This window comes from Littorina saxatilis, linkage group LG17 (assembly GCF_037325665.1).
Source record: "Littorina saxatilis isolate snail1 linkage group LG17, US_GU_Lsax_2.0, whole genome shotgun sequence".
Lineage (NCBI taxonomy): Eukaryota > Metazoa > Mollusca > Gastropoda > Littorinimorpha > Littorinidae > Littorina > Littorina saxatilis.
The window spans coordinates 1162501-1172500 of record NC_090261.1 but is presented as its reverse complement, the minus strand read 5'-3'; the positions used below and the strand labels follow the sequence as shown (position 1 = coordinate 1172500).

The window sequence follows — 10000 nt, the reverse complement described above, 5'->3', positions numbered from 1 at the left end:
AAGAACACAGGTTACATTGACTATATGTTGATGTATGGACTGGTCAAAGCGCTCTGCCGTTCTACAGTGCTGGACAGTGCCACCTCAAGCTATGCACGTTACACCGTGCACACTCGTTAGTTGATGGACAGACATTGGTCATTATGGCCATAGTGTTACCAACATCAATCCTTGAGCGTGAAGGACAGACATTGGTCATTATAGCCATAGTGTTACCAACATCAATCCTTGAGCGTGAAGGACAGACATTCGTCATTATAGCCATAGTGTTACCAACATCAATCCTTGAGCGTGAAGGACAGACATTCGTCATTATAGCCATAGTGTTACCAACATCAATCCTTGAGCGTGAAGGACAGACATTCGTCATTATAGCCATAGTGTTACCAACATCAATCCTTGAGCGTGAAGGACAGACATTCGTCATTATGGCCATAGTGTTACCAACATCAATCCTTGAGCGTGAAAGACAGACATTCGTCATTATGGCCATAGTGTTACCAACATCAATCCTTGAGCGTGAAGGACAGACATTCGTCATTATAGCCATAGTGTTACCAACATCAATCCTTGAGCGTGAAGGACAGACATTCGTCATTATAGCCATAGTGTTACCAACATCAATCCTTGAGCGTGAAGGACAGACATTCGTCATTATAGCCATAGTGTTACCAACATCAATCCTTGAGCGTGAAGGACAGACATTCGTCATTATAGCCATTGTGTTGCCAACATCAATCCTTGAGCGTGAAGGACAGACATTCGTCATTATAGCCATTGTGTTGCCAACATCAATCCTTGAGCGTGAAGGACAGACATTCGTCATTATAGCCATAGTGTTACCAACATCAATCCTTGAGCGTGAAGGACAGACATTCGTCATTATAGCCATAGTGTTACCAACATCAATCCTTGAGCGTGAAGGACAGACATTCGTCATTATAGCCATAGTGTTACCAACATCAATCCTTGAGCGTGAAGGACAGACATTCGTCATTATAGCCATTGTGTTGCCAACATCAATCCTTGAGCGTGAAGGACAGACATTCGTCATTATAGCCATAGTGTTACCAACATCAATCCTTGAGCGTGAAGGACAGACATTCGTCATTATAGCCATAGTGTTACCAACATCAATCCTTGAGCGTGAAGGACAGACATTGGTCATTATAGCCATAGTGTTACCAACATCAATCCTTGAGCGTGAAGAACAGACATTGGTCATTATAGCCATAGTGTTACAACATCAATCCTTGAGCGTGAAGGACAGACATTCGTCATTATAGCCATAGTGTTACCAACATCAATCCTTGAGCGTGAAGGACAGACATTCGTCATTATAGCCATAGTGTTACCAACATCAATCCTTGAGCGTGAAGGACAGACATTCGTCATTATAGCCATTGTGTTACCAACATCAATCCTTGAGCGTGAAGGAAGAGGGGACGCCAAAAAGGAGTGCACGTTTGTGTTCAGGAATATGACCGAAGACCTTAAAATGTGGGACAACCGTTCATTTGAACAACATAAACATGCTGCCAGTTCTACAAAGGTGTCAGCCTCTGTTCCAGCCCCCTTCAGTGCATGCAACAAGCACACAGCGAGCAGATCACAATACCCTATCCCGTCCAGATATCTGCTTTTTCAATATAACTCTTAATTTTTCAGTCCTACAAGTCAGGACCGATAAACCGAGCATGTACACGAGGGCTGGGAATATCATGCTGCTCCTTCATTCAATTATTTACAAGCTCATTAACTTTCATGATCAAAACGCTTGTGCCCGAGTGCCAGATTAGAAGTGATAAAGACCTAAAGAGTGATGGTGGGGGCTAAATGTGTCAGGCGGGATCGTGCGGTGTCCCGCACGTTACCCCCGTTTACAGCGACACGCCTGAGCGGCCAGGCTGAACAGTACATTTGACGCCACGCTGAGCGCTACCAGCTTTCCCTCTATCGCTAAGCACGTCCTTACACCGTCCTGCCAGTGAGACTCCAGTGGTGCTCGGTGACAGGCACCCTTTCCTCTCAGCCCCTGGCATTGTTCAATGCAAGTCGTCAAGACTCGTGCCAATCTTCCTCGTCATTGACTGTATGTGGCCAGGCCTGATACTGACAGTCAGAACGCTCCATGCGAGATACCACCATCATCTGACAGTCAGAACGCTCCATGCGAGATACCACCATCATCTTCTTCTTCGTGTTCATTCTTCACCATGCCTCCCCTCTCCTACGGCCGATGCCCCCTTTACTTCAAGTAACGATGCCTCTCTCTACCACTTTTATCATATCCAATTTAAGCTGTGGCAAGTGTGATGATTTCCACTTGCGCGCCCTCTATCCCAGTGAGTGAAAATGGTGTGTTCAATCATGCTGAGTATGCATGGGTGGACAAGGCTGATTGAATGGACAGGAAGGTTGGATGTGACGGTACTACTGGCGGTACTACTGGCGGTACTACTGGCGGCACGGCCACAGTGTTGGAGCCATCATTAGTAACCACTGATTCCGCCCTTGCACGCTGGCAATTGTCACAGCTTACAATATGGGACATGGACATTGACAATTACGACTTTCCCTCGGGCAACTATGCGTTTCCCTTGCAGGTGCTATTAAATCATTGTCCAGTCGTCGTCGTCGTCGTCATCATCATCATTACCATCACCATCCATCAATCATCATCCATCAATCATCATTCATCAACAATCATCAATCATCAATAGCATCAGCAGCAGCAGCATCATACCTACAAGGTCAAAGGCGACGATCAATCCGATCTGTAAAACTAACAGATTGAATATCGTGAGTGTGAGTGCGGATCGAGCGGGTATAGTAGAGAACAGCAGGCAAGGAACCATTCAACGCTAGGCACCCCTTTCACCCTGCTTTCATTCACTCCACACCCCTTTCACCCTGCTTTCATTCACTCCACATTTCTTCCCTTTCACCATGCTTTCATTCACTCCACACCCCTTTCACCATGCTTTCATTCACTCCACACCCCTTTCACCCTGCTTTCATTCACTCCACACCCCTTTCACCCTGCTTTCATTCACTCCACATTTCTTCCCTTTCACCATGCTTTCATTCACTCCACACCCCTTTCACCATGCTTTCATTCACTCCACACCCCTTTCACCCTGCTTTCATTCACTCCACATTTCTTCCCTTTCACCATGCTTTCATTCCCTCCACATTTGTTCCCCATTTCAAGCGTGTTGGGCGAGGGGAGGGCTAGTACATGTTGTTCTTTTTTTCTCCCATTTCCAAAACGGGTCATTCACCCTGCTTGGAAAGACAAACAGAAAGTGTAAGGACAGATCCAATGAAGCAACTGAGCGCACAACAACAACTTACTATCTCCACAATGAGTGTGCTATGCGGTGGCAAAATGACGCCGAAAGGCTTCGACAGTAATCACACAACCGACTTCATCACCACCATCATGCAAACCATCAACATTTCAACTGATAGCAGCGACACTGCTAAGCTATTACGCTGATTACACGCAGCTATATCGGGCTTAGCGTCTCAACACTGCTGTCCATGGTAGATTTTGCAACAAAAATAAATTGTAATGTCTTAAAGTTACTTGGGAATTTTGTCAAGTCAGATCAGGTTGACATACCTTGAGGTGAGGGTAGAAAACTCATGTGCCCAAACCATGACGCAAAGACTATAGCTAGTATGAGGGCGGTTGGCCATCTGTCCTCCGTTTTCAGTTAGCGAGAGATATATCCTCAGCTGCTGCCGACACTGCTTGCTGAGGGCTGATAAACTCATCTCAGTGCTACTCGGCAATGCAAGCGATAGACAGACCAAGGATGATGGCTGGTAACAGTCCCATCGTGAGGTGTGGACACAGGACTAGGCAGAGTGGTGGACAGACCAAGGCATGATAGATGGTAACAATCTCATCGTGAGGTGTGGACACACGACAAGGCAGAGTGGTGGACAGACCAAGGCATGATGGATGGTAACAGTCCCATCGTGAGGTGTGGACACAGGACTAGGCAGAGTGGTGGACAGACCAAGGCATGATGGATGGTAACAGTCCCATCGTGAGGTGTGGACACAGGACTAGGCAGAGTGGTGGACAGACCAAGGCATGATGGATGGTAACAGTCCCATCGTGAGGTGTGGACACAGGACTAGGCAGAGTGGTGGACAGACCAAGGCAGAGTGGTGGACAGACCAAGGCAGAGTGGTGGACAGACCAAGGCATGATGGATGGTAACAATCTCATCGTGAGGTGTGGACACACGACAAGGCAGAGTGATGGCGGTGGGGTCACTTCACTGACCAGTCACCTCATGTCCACTGCTCGTGGCCGCTGTCAATGTGCACGCGCCGCTAAACCCCTGAGGTCAAGGTCACCTGATGCCCAGCACTCATTGTGTGGACGGCGTGACGCACGTGGCACCGGGGGGAATACGGGACGTGGGAGCAAAGAGGGTAGAAGCAGTGGGAGCAAAGAGGGTAGAAGCAGTGGGAGTAACGCCAAGGACGCTAGCAATCACCGTGGGGCTTGGTGAGAGAGAGAAAGAGAGCAAAGAGGGTTGAAGCAGTGGGAGTAACGCCAAGGACGCTAGCAATCACCGTGGGGCTTGGTGAGAGAGAGAAAGAGAGCAAAGAGGGTTGAAGCAGTGGGAGTAACGCCAAGGACGCTAGCAATCACCGTGGGGCTTGGTGAGAGAGAGAAAGAGAGCAAAGAGGGTTGAAGCAGTGGGAGTAACGCCAAGGACGCTAGCAATCACCGTGGGGCTTGGTGAGAGAGAGAAAGAGAGCAAAGAGGGTTGAAGCAGTGGGAGTAACGCCAAGGACGCTAGCAATCACCGTGGGGCTTGGTGAGAGAGAGAAAGAGAGCAAAGAGGGTTGAAGCAGTGGGAGTAACGCCAAGGACGCTAGCAATCACCGTGGGGCTTGGTGAGAGAGAGAAAGAGAGCAAAGAGGGTTGAAGCAGTGGGAGTAACGCCAAGGACGCTAGCAATCACCGTGGGGCTTGGTGAGAGAGAGAAAGAGAGCAAAGAGGGTTGAAGCAGTGGGAGTAACGCCAAGGACGCTAGCAATCACCGTGGGGCTTGGTGAGAGAGAGAAAGAGAGCAAAGAGGGTTGAAGCAGTGGGAGTAACGCCAAGGACGCTAGCAATCACCGTGGGGCTTGGTGAGAGAGAGAAAGAGAGCAAAGAGGGTTGAAGCAGTGGGAGTAACGCCAAGGACGCTAGCAATCACCGTGGGGCTTGGTGAGAGAGAGAAAGAGAGCAAAGAGGGTTGAAGCAGTGGGAGTAACGCCAAGGACGCTAGCAATCACCGTGGGGCTTGGTGAGAGAGAGAAAGAGAGCAAAGAGGGTTGAAGCAGTGGGAGTAACGCCAAGGACGCTAGCAATCACCGTGGGGCTTGGTGAGAGAGAGAAAGAGAGCAAAGAGGGTTGAAGCAGTGGGAGTAACGCCAAGGACGCTAGCAATCACCGTGGGGCTTGGTGAGAGAGAGAAAGAGAGCAAAGAGGGTTGAAGCAGTGGGAGTAACGCCAAGGACGCTAGCAATCACCGTGGGGCTTGGTGAGAGAGAGAAAGAGAGCAAAGAGGGTTGAAGCAGTGGGAGTAACGCCAAGGACGCTAGCAATCACCGTGGGGCTTGGTGAGAGAGAGAAAGAGAGCAAAGAGGGTTGAAGCAGTGGGAGTAACGCCAAGGACGCTAGCAATCACCGTGGGGCTTGGTGAGAGAGAGAAAGAGAGCAAAGAGGGTTGAAGCAGTGGGAGTAACGCCAAGGACGCTAGCAATCACCGTGGGGCTTGGTGAGAGAGAGAAAGAGAGCAAAGAGGGTTGAAGCAGTGGGAGTAACGCCAAGGACGCTAGCAATCACCGTGGGGCTTGGTGAGAGAGAGAAAGAGAGCAAAGAGGGTTGAAGCAGTGGGAGTAACGCCAAGGACGCTAGCAATCACCGTGGGGCTTGGTGAGAGAGAGAAAGAGAGCAAAGAGGGTTGAAGCAGTGGGAGTAACGCCAAGGACGCTAGCAATCACCGTGGGGCTTGGTGAGAGAGAGAAAGAGAGCAAAGAGGGTTGAAGCAGTGGGAGTAACGCCAAGGACGCTAGCAATCACCGTGGGGCTTGGTGAGAGAGAGAAAGAGAGCAAAGAGGGTTGAAGCAGTGGGAGTAACGCCAAGGACGCTAGCAATCACCGTGGGGCTTGGTGAGAGAGAGAAAGAGAGCAAAGAGGGTTGAAGCAGTGGGAGTAACGCCAAGGACGCTAGCAATCACCGTGGGGCTTGGTGAGAGAGAGAAAGAGAGCAAAGAGGGTTGAAGCAGTGGGAGTAACGCCAAGGACGCTAGCAATCACCGTGGGGCTTGGTGAGAGAGAGAAAGAGAGCAAAGAGGGTTGAAGCAGTGGGAGTAACGCCAAGGACGCTAGCAATCACCGTGGGGCTTGGTGAGAGAGAGAAAGAGAGCAAAGAGGGTTGAAGCAGTGGGAGTAACGCCAAGGACGCTAGCAATCACCGTGGGGCTTGGTGAGAGAGAGAAAGAGAGCAAAGAGGGTAGAAGCAGTGGGAGTAACGCCAAGGACGCTAGCAATCACCGTGGGGCTTGGTGAGAGAAAGAAAGAGAGCAAAAAGGGTTGAAGCAGTGGGAGTAACGCCAAGGACGCTAGCAATCACCGTGGGGCTTGGTGAGAGAGAGAAAGAGAGCAAAGAGGGTTGAAGCAGTGGGAGTAACGCCAAGGACGCTAGCAATCACCGTGGGGCTTGGTGAGAGAGAGAAAGAGAGCAAAGAGGGTAGAAGCAGTGGGAGGAACGCCAAGGACGCTAGCAATCACCGTGGGGCTTGGTGAGAGAGAGAAAGAGAGCGAGAGGGGGGAGGGGGGGGGGAGAATGACCTGCCATGTTTCTCGTGTTTTAGCTGCGACTGCCTGCTAACGGTGTGTACTTTACGCTGAATTTGTCTACTTATAGAGAATTTTATTATTTTATATCTGTGACCCTTCGTGTCTTGCCTCTTGGAGGGAAGAAAAGACCGTATGTTTGAAAGTACAGCAGGAGAGGTACATCACGCAGGTATCACGACACCCCATAGATAGATAGCATTGAGCTCTATAATGTTACAGTTACAGAGTGATGTTTAGATCTCATTCAGCAGTGAGCTCTATTCTGTTACCGTTACTGGGACATGTGTAGATCTCATTCAGCTCTATACTGTTACCGTTACTGGAACATGTGTAGATATCATTCTGCAGTGAGCTCTATACTGTTACCGTTACTGGGACATGTGAAGATCTCATTCAGCATTGAGCTCTATACTGTTACTATTACTGGGACATGTGTAGATCTCAATCAGCAGTGAGCTCTATGCTGTTACAGTTACATAGAAATGTGTAGATCTCCTTCAGCAGTGAGCTCTATGCTGTTACAGTTACATAGAAATGTGTAGATCTCCTTCAGCAGTGAGCTCTATACTGTTACCGTTACAGAGAGATGTGTAGATCTGATTCAGCAGTGAGCTCTATACTGTTACCGTTATTGGGACATGTGTACATAGATCTCATTCAGCAGTGAGCTCTATACTGTTACCGTTACAGGGACATGTGTAGATCTCATTCAGCAGTGAGCTCTATACTGTTACCGTTACAGAGAGATGTGTAGATCTCATTCAGCAGTGAGCTCTATACTGTTACCGTTACAGAGAGATGTGTAGATCTCATTCAGCAGTGAGCTCTATACTGTTACTGTTACAGAGAGATGTGTACATCTCCTTCAGCAGTGAGCTCTATGCTGTTACCGTTATTGGGACATGTGTAGATCTCATTCAGCAGTGAGCTCTATACTGCGACAGTTACTGGGACATGTGTAGATCTTATTCAGCAGTGAGCTCTATACTGCGACAGTTACTGGGACATGTGTAGATCTCATTCAGCAGTGAGCTCTATACTGCTACAGTTACTGGGCGATGTGTAGATCTCATTCAGCAGTGAGCTCTATACTGCTACAGTTACTGGGAAATGTTTAGATCTTATTCAGCAGTGAGCGCTATACTGTTACAGTTACTGGGAGATGTGTAGATCTCATCTCTCAAGTGAAGCCGCCTGGCGTGCATGTTCCAGGGAGCAGAGTCATAGCATAGTGTGCAGGAGGTCGGACAGCCGTCACTGCGTGTCCGTGATGCAGGCAAGAGTGTTGACAGTAACTCAAGGTCAACACAACGGAGAACGTCCATTGCAAGACATCATTTCCTCCACTCTTCTCCCCATTCAAACACTGTACAAGTCCAGGGACATCATTTCCTCTACTCTTCTCCCCATTCAAACACTGTACAAGTCCAGGGACATCATTTTCCTCTACTGTCCTCCCCATTAAAACACTGTACACACCGAGGGCCTGCATCCAGCGTTAAACGATGTAGACTGTCTAAATCCTGTTACCTTCCCCTCCATGTTGCCACGTCACAAAGGTTGCAAGACGGTGATTGGGTTTTGAGCCCCGCAATGTGGTTACCTCTCTTACCCAACCCGCTGCTGAGACAGGGAAGGTGTTGGGTAAGATGCCTTAATTCACTTTGGGCACAGGGAGGCTCTAACTCTAGCAGTGGGCACAGGGAGGCTCTAACGCTATCAGTGGACACCAGCCTACATCGCCCCCACTGCTCATTTCCAACGTCATACACAATTGATGCCTTAATTCACTTTGGGCACAGGGAGGCTCTAACGCTAGCAGTGGACACCAGCCTACTTCGCCCCCACTGCTCATTTCCAACGTCATACACAATTGATGCCTTAATTCACCTTGGGCACAGGGAGGCTCTAACGCTATCAGTGGACACCAGCCTACATCGTCCCCACTGCTCATTTCCAACGTCATACACAATTATCATTCTGACGTCCGTCTACAGGGGTACATTCTTCTGCTAATACGCTCTTCTTCCGCAAAATGTGCCCAGGGACAAAAACAATTTCTTCCAATGACTGGTTTAGTCCTAGTTAACTAATACAACAAGGAAGCTTAATCCCCCCCTGCGCCCTGCAATGCAGCCCCTTGTTATGGTTGTAATCTTGTGCTGTCATGACGTCCACCACTACAATCCCCCCCTGCGCCCTGCAATGCAGCCCCTTGTTATGGTTGTAATCTTGTGCTGTCATGACGTCCACCACTACAATCCCCCCCTGCGCCCTGCAATGCAGCCCCTTGTTATGGTTGTAATCTTGTGCTGTCATGACGTCCACCACTACAATCCCCCCCTGCGCCCTGCAATGCAGCCCCTTGTTATGGTTGTAATCTTGTGCTGTCATGACGTCCACCACTACAATCCCCCCCTGCGCCCTGCAATGCAGCCCCTTGTTATGGTTGTAATCTTGTGCTGTCATGACGTCCACCACTACAATCCCCCCCTGCGCCCTGCAATGCAGCCCCTTGTTATGGTTGTAATCTTGTGCTGTCATGACGTCACCACTACAATCCCCCCCTGCGCCCTGCAATGCAGCCCCTTGTTATGGTTGTAATCTTGTGCTGTCATGACGTCACCACTACAATCCCCCCCTGCGCCCTGCAATGCAGCCCCTTGTTATGGTTGTAATCTTGTGCTGTCATTACGTCACCACTACAATCCCCCCCTGCGCCCTGCAATGCAGCCCCTTGTTATGGTTGTAATCTTGTGCTGTCATTACGTCACCACTACAATCCCCCCCTGCGCCCTGCAATGCAGCCCCTTGTTATGGTTGTAATCTTGTGCTGTCATTACGCCCACCACTACAATCCCCCCCTGCGCCCTGCAATGCAGCCCCTTGTTATGGTTGTAATCTTGTGCTGTCATGACGTCACCACTACAATCCCCCCCTGCGCCCTGCAATGCAGCCCCTTGTTATGGTTGTAATCTTGTGCTGTCATGACGCCCACCACTACAATCCCCCCCTGCGCCCTGCAATGCAGCCCCTTGTTATGGTTGTAATCTTGTGCTGTCATTACGCCCACCACTACAATCCCCCCCTGCGCCCTGCAATGCAGCCCCTTGTTATGGT

The 10000-nt window shown here is 49.5% G+C and overlaps 1 protein-coding gene across 1 annotated transcript in view; it reads right to left on the bottom strand.

The window, feature by feature from the left end:
• LOC138952399 (cleavage and polyadenylation specificity factor subunit 2-like) overlaps positions 1-10000 on the bottom strand; it is a 357958-nt gene that overhangs the window by 144107 nt on the left and 203851 nt on the right. The gene's annotated exons all lie outside the window — the stretch shown is intronic.